Source organism: Agelaius tricolor, unplaced genomic scaffold, assembly GCF_023055355.1.
Source record: "Agelaius tricolor isolate 1412-34295 unplaced genomic scaffold, bAgeTri1.0.p SCAF_6, whole genome shotgun sequence".
NCBI lineage: Eukaryota > Metazoa > Chordata > Aves > Passeriformes > Icteridae > Agelaius > Agelaius tricolor.
The window spans coordinates 14,696,054-14,708,402 of NW_027269266.1; the positions used below are offsets into that span (position 1 = coordinate 14,696,054).

The following is a 12,349-nucleotide window of genomic DNA, read 5'->3' on the forward strand; positions in this document are numbered from 1 at the left end:
GACAATAAATATTTTTCTGAGACCACCAGCATGGGAGGAAGAGGGGAAAAAAGGCTGGGTATTAGAGTGCAAGCAGCTATAAGGAGGAAAAGGGATTATTGGAATACAACCACAATTAGAAAAGGAGATTATGGCAGACACTGCATGTGTGTGCTCTACACTGTGTGGGCAGGAGGGGGAATGATGACGACAACGATGACACAGGTTAGTATTAACTTTGTTCTATTTTTATCATCATGGATAAAATCTTGTATCTGCCCTAATTTCCTATCTCTACTGTGCATTTTTTGGAGGTGAAGCTGCCATATGTCCCTAAAACCTGCACACAACTAAAGCTGAAATGGTGATTCTTTCTCCTTACTCAGGTTATCAAGCTGCATGTGTACTCAATCCAGAGGTATCATACACACCTCAAAAAATTCCTCTCCTAACGAGTCTGGCTTTTCTATCTCAAAACAAGAAGCTGCAGAAAGTTACAATACTCCTGCCCAATACAGAGATGGACCATGCTTGCTTGGGAGTCTGAGTAGAAAGGAAATAAATTATCCTTGGGGATGTTGATCAAGATCTAGTCTATAGAAACTTAGAGTAGTAAAAAACCCTAAATTATTTTTAAAAAATCACATAACCTTGATTTATACAATCCTTTAATGAGAGATTATGGGATAAATGTTATTTAGCAGTACTGCCAGACAGAAAGTTTCCTGGGGTGTTGTTAAATATTGCAGCTTATAATTATGATATCTGCTGCTTCTTAGTAGTATGCTGTCCACAATAAAAACACTGTTAAGCCTCTTAGTAAAGCTGCTCAGTTCAAGTTAAGTCAACTGAAATGCTTGGATGACAAGAAATCATGAAGACAACAGACATAATTTTTAAAAAAGATCTTTCCAGTTTTCAGTGAAGCATGAGGTGAAGGGAGGTGCTGGTGGCTATTACTTTGTTGCAAACATTGTGAACTTACATGACCAAGCAGCTGATCAGTCTGTGCCATTTGCTCTACAGCATTTGGTAAAATCTCCTCAGAACAACTTGATGACAAGCACTAAGCAAAGAACAACAGATGCACAGAGAACTTGGGACAGCCATAGAGCAGGAGCTACATGCCTGCCTGAGCTCTGCCCCAGGGCTGCTCCCCACCCTGAAGGTCAAAGCAAGTCTCCAAATCAAATGACCTTTCACCTGTCATGAGACATGACCTCTTCTGGGAGGAGAGGATCATAACTCTGTTTTTCTGTCCCACACTAGAAACCCCCACACATTCACACACATTCTCTTGCATACACAGAAACATTTCTTGTGGTTTATATCAGATGGAAGCCCCAGTTTTGCTTTGAATATACTCAGATTAAAGGGACAGACTCTTGGAATGTCCAGCCTGTGAGACAGAGGAAGGGAAGATATTCATGGTTGCCCCACAGGGAAGTAACTTAGAAATTTGCACATGGGCAATTTTGCACATGGGCAAATTTGCAGAACTTTGCACATGGGCAATTTTCATCAAATTAATATTAGTCACTTATTCTATTGTCCCCTTGTGATTTAGAGGTATTTTTTCCTTACCAGCAATTTTTTCAGTGCCTGCATCAATACAATGCAAATATTATGTGCAAAAACAAGCAACTAAAAGGAGGGTAAATTGAAGGCTTGAGGCTACCTAAAATAAGGTGGAGAAGACAGAGACAGAATCTTCCTAGTGTCACACAGCAAAGGATGAGAGGCAAAACCCCCCCCACTGCAAGACAGAAGATTCCTACTGGACATAAATGAAAAATTTTCCCACTCAGTTAAGCACTGGGAGAGATTACACAGGAGTCTGTGTTATGTCCATCCTTGGAGATATTCAAACTTGAATTGAAAAGACAAACCTGTAACATTTCAGTTAATAGTGTTTGAGCAAGGGGTTGGACCAAAAAACTTCCAAAGGTCCCTTCCATGCTGTACTTTTATATGGTTCAGAATTTATTAATTTTACAATATTCAGCTCCTAGTCTGGATTTTCAGAAAGCAGAAAGAGTGGGAAAGAACAAAGGAAATCTTGCATACCTAAACCAATGGAAAGAAAAATTTAATAGAAAGCTTGATCAATTAAAAATCTGCCTTCAAGAGCTGTAGCTCTGATGGCCATGCATAGCTCTGCCAAAAGAGGTGCTTAGGAACCTCCTACAGTGGCAGAAAAGGGCTCCTCCCTTATGATTTTCTGGCACTCAAAAAGGCAAAGACTCAGAGTGAGATGACATGCAGTTCTCCACCCACCCATCTGCCACAACCATGTGCCACTGTAATCGAGCTATTAGTATGCTAAGCTATCTTAAGCAAAAAAAAATAAATATAGAAAAGTATGATCCTAAACCCATGAAATCTCACTAAAAATTGCCATTGCATCACAGTCATGCAGATGTTCTTTTTAAGTCTTAGTCACTCTTCACCTGACCCAGTTACACATTTCTCCTCTTCAGCTCCTCTCGATTCTGATGCCCATTGAAGATTTAGCATCAGCTCCCCTATTAAGAAAACCATCAGCTGCACTTTTGCTGGGGCTATTAGAGCCTTTAATCATCCAACTGCTCCTGACTTATGCATCTGTACTAAGCTGTCAGGTACTGTTTGCTTGCATCCTGCAGTTGTCAAGGTGCTTTCATCTTCCTTCACTAGCTTGGATGCAAACAATGGGACAACTACAATTACTTCCTTCCCTATCTTTACAGGCTGCTCAGAGATAAATGACTGGGCAGCACATCACACAATGCACAATTTATGTCATGAATGAATTACAGTTATGAAAGAAAGTCCAACCTTGCTTTAATGTTATCACATATAGGAATGCTATCAGCATCATAGGCACTAATCTCTATTTTTTTCCCTGTTCTTGGAATAGATCAATAATCTGACCTGCTCTCCTAAGCAGCACTGCCAGTCTCTGAGCTGACTGCACCTTTTTTTTAAGACTGACTGCTGTAAGAACAGAAGATTCTTAGCTGTTGCTGGTTTGTAATCATAAAATTACAGAAGCAGAGGAGTAAAAGGGATCTCAAGAAATCACTTAGTCCACCGCATACGCACTGTGTAGAGACCTGGTACTTGCAGATATGGCAGATATATGTCTAACTTGCTCCTAAAAATCTCCCATTGAGGAAGATTCCAGTCCTTCTAAGTAGCCTGTTTCTGTGTTTCTCTAGCCTGATAGAGCATTTTTCCTGCTATCCAACCTGAATCCTTTTTGCTTCCAACAAAACTGCATTACTTCTGCCTTTCCTTTCAGCAGTATCTGATAATAAATTATCATTATTTTCTATTTCCATCTCTGTCAGACTACTGTCATGATACACCATTTTTTCTCTTTTTTAGGCTGTACAGTGTTAATTGCTTTAACCTCTTGAAATTCTCCACATTTTCTCAACTTGGACTGCCTTCAATTTGCCACTGATATTTGTCTCACATTTTGCCCAAACTGCATACAGAATTCCTTGGAAGTCTTGTTTTAGCTGAGAAAAGATGAGCAGACCATAATAATCTCCACTTTACAGATAATCCCTTTCTGCAGAACCACAGCCTGGTCAGGTATGTCCCATTTCTTCTTCCTATGGATAGCAGTACTTTGCATGAATCTCTCTTCTGTGATTCAAAAAAATTTCTCTGCTATTCACAGCTGTGAATCTGATGCTATTCCCCAATGTGCCTGTAATTAAACTAGGTATCTACTTCAACTTTTAATGTGGACTTTTTTTCATCACTCAAGTTATTACTGAACAGAAACAGACCAAAAGCAGATGCGCACTTGAGATTCTCCCAGCCTAAAAGTGAACTAAATCCAGTTTTGTGAAGAACTAAATCCAGTTTTGTGAAGAAGAGGTAATTTGTTTTATTGTTTTTGTGAAATTTCTGTATTTCCACATTTTCCTCACAAGCATGTCACATGGGACCACATAAAATCCTCACAAAAGACACATTATCATGTTAAAAGATTACATTGTACTAATTTGTTCTGGTCCAGTCCAAGTTGACCACTTATGTTACTGGGTTCTGCTTGTTCTACAGTGTTTCTGGAACCATTATGGGTTTCAAAGTTAAGAAGATTGATCTATATTTTCCTAGGACATTATTTTTCTTTGCTTTGTAAAGACAAATACTAAGTATTCCTGTATCTCATTTCTCTAGTAACCTTGTCTTTACCACTCCCCACATTAGACCCTCTGAACTTGCCTTTAAATGCTTTAGAGAGCATTTTTGTTTCTCCTATTCGAAGGCATTCTGAAATTGCATTCTTACTAGTCTCTTACTGTGCTTCTGTTTTTGTCTGCACCAGCTAATTTGTTATTGTGTTTTTAATGTGTTTAAAGAACTGACAGCTACCCTGGTATTTTCCTGTATTTTTACATTATTTTTTGTACATACAGGTACCCACCAGCTCCTGAAGCCAGCTAAAGCATACTCTCTCTAAGCCCATTATCTTTGCCCTGCTGTCATTTTACCATCCTTTCTTTTCCTAGGTGAGTGAAAGCAACTATTTTGGGGCCTTTTTCACTCAAATTTCCTTCCACCTCTTTTAAAAAGAGATCTCTATGAGAACAGAACAGAACAGAATCTACCTCATACAGCCATTTCCAGAGTCACTTTCTTTGCCTTCTCTCTCCAAACAAGAGCTCCATGGGCTGTCCATTTCACAGTTCAGCTGTGACCAGTAATTCTTACTCTCTGCCTACAGTGTGACATGTTTTCATAATTATTTACTGCCAAAGAGCACATTCCACTGACAGCACTTAACACCTACCACCCATACCTGAAGGTTCTTGTGAAAACTTACAGGAAAGTAAATCAGTTTCTTCAATGGGCTGAGTGGTTCACTACACAGCTCCTGTCTGTGCAGCACAGTCCTAACTTCATCTCCAATGGAAGAAAGATGTGCACTGTAGTTCCTGTTTTTCCTAACAACTGGACAAGACACCCCATAACCCAAAGAAACCACAGCAATGGTTTCTCTATGCTTTTAGTTGATTGCTTTCAATTTAGCGTGAACAAATTGTATTACTGAAACAGGCATCTTTCCTGAATTATTTTGCTCCAGTGATCAAAAACCATGGGGTATTTATGATTTTGCTATCTTATATCATCCAGCACCTCCGGGGCTGTGTTAGTCACAGCCTCACGGGTGTTTATTTGTTGCTTTTGATTTCTTTCCTTTCAGTTTGGTTTTTAACTTCTTATTTTCTTTGCCATGCACATGCACTGACAAGACAGCCAGCCAGAGGAAAAGTTTGTCTGTTTCATCTTATGCAATGCTGGCCTTCACAAATTCATATTTCTCAGTCAGATCACAGATATCTTCACATCATGGCCGAAATGGAAAAGTCGCAATTATGCAATTATTGCCTAAATTTCTTCTTTCAAAATCAGCATAATTGAATGAAGCCAAACAGACTTTACATAAACAAGAAAAAGAAAACCCTAATCCCGAAAAGAAGGATTTTTCTGTTCTAAAACATTTGTAATATCGTGAAAAAAGGGCAAGAAGGTGATAGTGCTATTACAAAGGTTTAATGGACAGAGCCTCACTCAATTCCCCTTCTAGTTCATCCCAGCACAAACTTTACATTACACCATCCCATATTTCACAATCTTTATGTTATATTTACATCCCCATCAAGTTGCTAATGAAGAAATCAATGTATCACCTGTCCACATCTTCTCAAAAGATTATACAGCTGAAGTGGTACCAAGCAATTTTTGTAAAAAAAGTTGGAAAGCAACTGGGAGTGAAATATATTTAAAACAGAAATTGTGAATGAGCTTCAACTATAGCTTCATGGCCTGGCAACACCATAGCACAGCTGTAATTTTTAAATAATCAAATAAATGGAAGGGTCATTTTGCAAAATAAGAGGTAACCTAACTACAAAACTGAGAGGCATTGGTCAGTAAAAAGCCAGGACTTTCTGAGCAAATACAAGAAGCATCTTATGAAGAAAGAAGATTTTGATAAAGCAAACAGTGCAATTCGTCATTTTATCATACACAAGGAACAGTGGTAAAAATAACATTTAGAGGGCAAAACCATTCCCTTGGCTAGGGAGAAAAAACAGGGACTAACTTTGGGATGCATAATGACAGAACTATTTCTACTGTGCTGCAAACCTTAGCTGAGGCTCTAGAACACACACAGAAACCCCCAAGCAAATAGGGCAGCCTGTGGTAACAGCAGGCACTTCACAGCTTTTATTTCCTGCTTGGAGCTGTGTTACTTTTGTTCACTCTTCACCAGTTAAGAAACATTTCAAAGCACCTTCCTTTTCTGTAGCATCATTTCTATATTATTCAGGGTTTGGACAGTAGTGCCAAGTACTGCCATGTCCACACCACTCATAATCCATTTTATGTGTGTGTTTCTACACAAAGACAGTAATTTAGCCTAATTCACTGTAATTTAAATTACTGCAATAGAAATCTTCCCTATTGAGTTTGAAATCATGGCTGGGGAAGCACAGATCCAAACAATGGGGCTTGTCTAAAGGCTGTTTCTACAAAAGGAGTGAAGCTGAATCCCACTCATCCCTAAGGCAATTTGTCTCCTCATGGGAGTGTGTGGGACACATCACATGAAAGGAGCTGGGGGACTCTGTCACAGGACCCTACTAAGCAAGCATATTCTAAAGGACTTTCTTAAAGATACTTTTTATAAGAGCAAAATGGTGCTAAACTCAGAAGCCATATTTTTCTTCTCCTTTTTTTCTTATTTTAATGAACTACTGGAATGATTAACTTGGAGAGACTAGATTGGACAGAATTGAAATTAAAGTGTTTTGTAAACCAATCTCTCCCTGCTCACTGTGTATGTGTAAGGCAGTTCCCTGCTTCCAGGCTTTGATTTCAGCAAAGTCAGCAGCAACAAATGCTGGCATTATTTCTGGACCCCAGGAAACCTTTCATCACCACTGACACCAATCTTGTTTCTGAACCTCCCAGTTCCTTGTTCCTTGCTATAGTACTTTTCTCCTTTAGGTCAGCAGCTTTCATCCACCTCTGCCTGACAAAGAATGGGGAGGAGACCCCTCTCCCTACCACTGGACTGCCTTCAGTCACTCCCTTTATAAAGAGACCCAGCATGTAAACTGAGCACAAAAGCAGCAAAATTGTTCTACCACAGTTGAATTTAAGCACCTAACCATCAGGTGTCAGAAAGCAAACCCTCAAAGAAGGAAAAAACAACTCTCAGTCCAAGCATTCTTTCAATGAATGATGCTCCATTACAGGTAAAGGAGGTCTGGTTATCTTGGATCTAATCAAAAACTACACAAATGTGGGTTTTGCTGTTTTGTTTCATTTTGTTTTTAAATTGCTTTACATCTTTGGAAAAAATTGTGTTCAAAAATAAAATGCACAGAAAGCAAAGTGATGTTAAATATGAGAATGTGAGAGGCATATTATTCCTATGCTACTGAATTAAATAGTGGTATTGTAAAACTATTTTCTGGGCTTCTGCTTTACTGCGTGGTGGCAAAAATTGTTAGGGGTTACTGAGAACCAGGTTTTTGCATGTGAGTATTCTCCAGCAAGGTGGGCCATAACCAGTCATTTAAAAGATGCAAACAGTGCAAAGCACAATGTATTATGAAATATTAATTATGCAGAGAAATTATGAGTATTTAGTAAAAGTTTGAAGCATTAAATGATAGTTGTAGCCACACATCTTTGGTCTTGAAAAAATAGGATATGATTCAAGAATGAAAAATTGCTATAATTGGGAAGCAAAGAGGGACACATTAGAAATGGAGAAATCAAGCCCAATTCAGGCATGTAATGGATCAAAACATTCAGTGTTGGTTTGAATAGAGCAATTATAACCAAAGACATTTCTGAAAAATGACCTGTGTTAAGAAATATGAAAAAGCAATTTTCCATTGTTTAATTTTTCTGCTATATATGCCATTTGAAAATAGCTAATAATATTTAGGCAAATGACAGCTTCCTGCCCTTTACTCAGCCTTTTATGAAATCTAAATGAACTTGTTATTTTCCACTATACTAATCGCCTGAAACATTACTGTTTTATAGCAAATATCACATACCAGGAACAGCTGTATATCTGTTTTCCTATTATAACTCTTATTATATATTCCATTAAACAGCACAACTTCCGTTCAAAGCTTTTTTGAAATCCATAGCTTGCCTTTATTCCTATAGATGGAAACACATCTGCATATAGTCATTCCTATATCTAACAAAAGCATACTGTAAACATGCCAAAGGAAAATCCTAAATAAATTATTAAATTGTCCATACCACAGGGTTCTCTATTTCATGCAAAAGAGAAGTAACTGATACAGTGATGTGTCTAGTTCATCTCAGGTAGGCTCATCTTTTTAGAAGCTAAAGAGAGACTGTTGGGTCTTGCTTCAAGGCAAATTCCTGTGGGGCTGACTCCAGCCACTGTTCATTACTCAGAGAGGCCTCACCAAAAGAATCAAGTGACTGAATTTGGATTTTCCCACTCTTGCTAAACTGTCACAGCAATTAAAACAACTCCAGTCTATACTTCTACCCTCTCCTTATAGAATCACAGAATATTCTGAGTTGGAAGTGACCCACAAGGATCATTGAGATCAGCTCCTGGCCCTGCACAGGACAACCCCAAGACTCACACCATGTGTCTGAGAGTGTTGCCCAAATGCTTCTTGATTCATTATAATTGTATGATTTTTTAAAAAATCTTCAGTCAAATGGAATTCAACAATTGAAGTCCCAACACCTTCAATGGCATGAATTTGTTCACTGAACTTTTGCATGATCAGCGACTTCCCAGGCTCTGTGTTTTCCTTGCAGGCTGCAGAACCCAAGGCTGCAAATATTTTTAGCCAAATATCTTTGCACATCTAGAAAAAGAATTAGTTGCTTTACAACACTGACAGCCACTCCTCTCTTCCTCTTCCACGCACAGAGAGGTGCCATGAAGAGTGACAACTCCATGAGCTGAGAAAGGAAAAAGATCAAGCTAATGGGGAAAAAACTCTTTACTGCTGGCTTTACACATCAGGACTCTTGCACAGCACAGCACTGAGCACTCTCTCAGCAAGAGAGAAGGCAGAACTACTCATCCTGCCCTGAGCTTTGCTTTTTTGTGCCCAGCCTGCTTGGGCATAAACAGCCCCCTGAAGAGGTGGCCTGTGCCTGGAAAAGGAGCAGGGGATGGATCTGTTTCTGTCAGAGTGTGCTGCCATCCCCACATGGCCAACACAACAAGACCCTTCACAAGCCACTATTCCATATATGTTACTCCTTTTAAACTGAGATATGGGAATGAGGTGAAAGCATCACAAGCTTAGTCAAGAAGATTATCTAGATTAAAAAAAAAATTTGATCTATTTTCCTAGCACACAGAACTTATCATTCTCCCTATATAGCTTAGAAAATCAACATTGAATGCATAAATATATTGCCATCTACTGCAAAAACTGAGGTGATTGTAAAAGTTAAAGAATCTGTCATGGGTGGTTTGGGTTTGTTTTAATTCATTGGGTTTTTCTGGGGAGGGTGAGGAGTAGGGTGGTATTTAGTTTGTTGCAGTTTCTTGTCTTTCTTTATATTTTACATCACACAGACTTCCAGGTCTCAAACAGCTGAAGCCTCATTCAAGTTAAGGTATGCAACAGCAGTGAAATATTTTAGCCTTTTTTTAAAAAAATAAAAATACCAATAACTGGATCTTTGGACAGTTGTTGCACCTCTTTTGTAGAAACCACACTGCAACCTAATATTGCACTATCAACATCTCAGCTCTGAAGTAGGGAAAAAAAAATCTCCCATCCTCTCAGCAACTGGACTTGCTGAGACTTATTTCTTCACATGAACATACTCCACAGATAGGACATTGTATAACAAAGCATAGGATTTTTGTTGTTGCTGTTTAAATAAGGAGGATGCACTTCTGTGAGCTTCCCCCTCTATTAGAATTACATGCTATGTTTAAAAGCAACATGAACAGAAGCTCTTTCACATATAGTAGGTCAGTGAAGGATCCAAGACTATTAACCACACAAAATTTGGGCATTAATGATACTCATTTTTCTCTGACACACATGTAAATTGTGCTGTCACTGTTCATTTATGAATCCGTGAGGAAAGTTTATAAATATTCCATGAACTCTAAAGGCTCTCTTTGTGACCACAGTTAGATTTGCAAACATGTGGAAACATCTGATTTGCTAAATTTCTCTCTCCAAAGAGCAGATACAACAGTGCAACAGCACAGCAGACTCACTCCAGGCCAGATGCAGCCGTGTACATGTATTTTACAGCATTCTTAATTTTGTGTAGGAGTTCTCGCAACACTTTCCTCTCTTGGCTTTAATGAGTACTTATCCCTAACCAGCCATCTCCAAACATGCCCTTATTCCTTTGAACCCTCACACTGGCTGCCTTTTCTCAATCACATCAAACATGAGCTGCATGCTTTACCTGTCAAAGCCCTTAGCAGTGCTAATACCATTTCTTATGGAAAAAGAGATCTACTTCTATCCTTGATCAGCTCACAGTGGTATCCATTACTGGGTATCTGTAGGCACAATGTGTTTTCCATTCTGCTTTGAAGGAGCAGCTAAACCAGAAAACCATAGCACCATCCCTCCTTCAAATCCTCCTTAGTAACTCCCAGTACTACAGGGCTGACAAATGCTTACTGCTGATTGAGATCACAACTGACTTCTGTTATCCATCCAGTTCTCCTTTCCCAAAGCTATTTGTTCTATTGGCTTAAACCTTTGAAGAAAGCTCTCTGCTACAAAGAGTCACTTTTCTGACAGGAAAGGAGTGAAAAACTTATACTCTACATACACATTGTGCTGGGATCTCCATCTCCAGGCAAACTCAAGAATGGTAGTTCTTCCAAAGGATCGCCATAAAACCAGAAAGGAGTTCTATCAGGGATCTCAGCTTGTCACATTCTCATTTCATTTAAACACCTCACCAAATGCAACTGCCCTTGTGGTTGGAGACTGGGCAGGAGCTGCACTGGTGGGCTACTCTGTGCACATGACACAGTAACTGTTGGCTGGTTCTCTTTCAGCTCCTCCCTGTTACAAGAATCTTGGCAAGCTTTACTGGAAGTAAACTAATAGTAATGGACCAACCCAACCCTGGGATAGCAGGCCGGCAGTTTGATATTATTCCTTTTTTCCATATGGTGTTACATTTACAATTGTTACAATGTCGTACTCTGATTAACCATGGGTTTTCACTTTGTCTATGTTTGCAGAAAGAGTGGCAGATGAAATGATGCACTAGTTTTCTACTTTAATTCAAACTGCTGAGAGCTTCTGCTTACTGGGTTTAAGATTTTTTCCTTCTTTCTGAAAAAAACCCCATCTCAAGTAAAAGCATCCCAAGGACTTAAAAAGAGAATTTAGACATCTGTACATTTCACTTTTTTCCCTCCCAATTTTAACTTTAAATGATCAAAGGTAAGTAAAAAATCTGAATCACTTCAGGCAAATTATAAATCAGTAAACATAGCTGCCAACTGAATCAAAATAATCCATCATGACAATATTTCTGTAATTCTTTTGAGTTATCAGTGTCTGGTTAGCAGGTTCAATTAACATAAAGAAAAACATTTAGACAATGAAACTCAAAGTATACCACTTAGCAAAAAATCCAGAATTACACAAATTATCAATTTATTCAATGATTTCTCCCATTTTAAAAGGCTGAGGGAAAGGGAAAGGGTAAAATGACACCTTTTCAGAGAAGCTGATTCCAAGCACAAGCTACTCTACACTCCCACATGATTTCTCTGGTGAAGATTACACTAGATCAACAAAAGGTTCCACATAGAATAAAGATAAATCAGGTTCACTCAGTCTGGACTGTGCATCTGTACAAAACTACTCTGCAGGTACTTTTTAACAACAGAGTTGTCTAGAAAGTAGAGCCTGCAAGCCACTAGAAACTGTAACATATGAGAAACATATGAAGAAACTTTCTCATATGAGCAGGAGTCTAAATTTCTTCACACTGAAATTCAATTAGATTTAGCAACATTTTTGCAATGTTGAAAATATTATATTCCACTATGTGGAATATTATACAAATAGAAATCAGCATATAATAGTGATGCAAAAATTCAACTAATATGCTCATAAGGGGAGATTATAGAGCATGCCTGTATCAGCATCATGTTTAGTGTGTCCATAAATGGATACTAAATGGAATAGTCTGGGACATAGTCTGTGATAGTCTGTAATACAGCAATCATGGTTGCTGGAAATCATGAGGGAAATGGACTGCAAAAACTGGAAAACAAACTCTTCCTAAATAGCATCTTCTAGTGCCACCACAGTACACAGAAAGTTGAGCTACA

The 12,349-nt window shown here is 38.6% G+C and overlaps 1 protein-coding gene and 1 long non-coding RNA gene across 2 annotated transcripts in view; one reads left to right on the plus strand and one right to left on the minus strand.

Moving 5' to 3' along the window:
- MYO3A (myosin IIIA) overlaps positions 1-12,349 on the minus strand; it is a 114,322-nt gene that overhangs the window by 85,836 nt on the left and 16,137 nt on the right. The window lies entirely within an intron of this gene.
- Positions 3,503-7,052, plus strand: LOC139591411 (uncharacterized). The gene is made up of 3 exons (XR_011679638.1): positions 3,503-3,561; positions 4,398-4,490; positions 6,997-7,052. It is a non-coding gene; the product is annotated as an uncharacterized lncRNA (long non-coding RNA).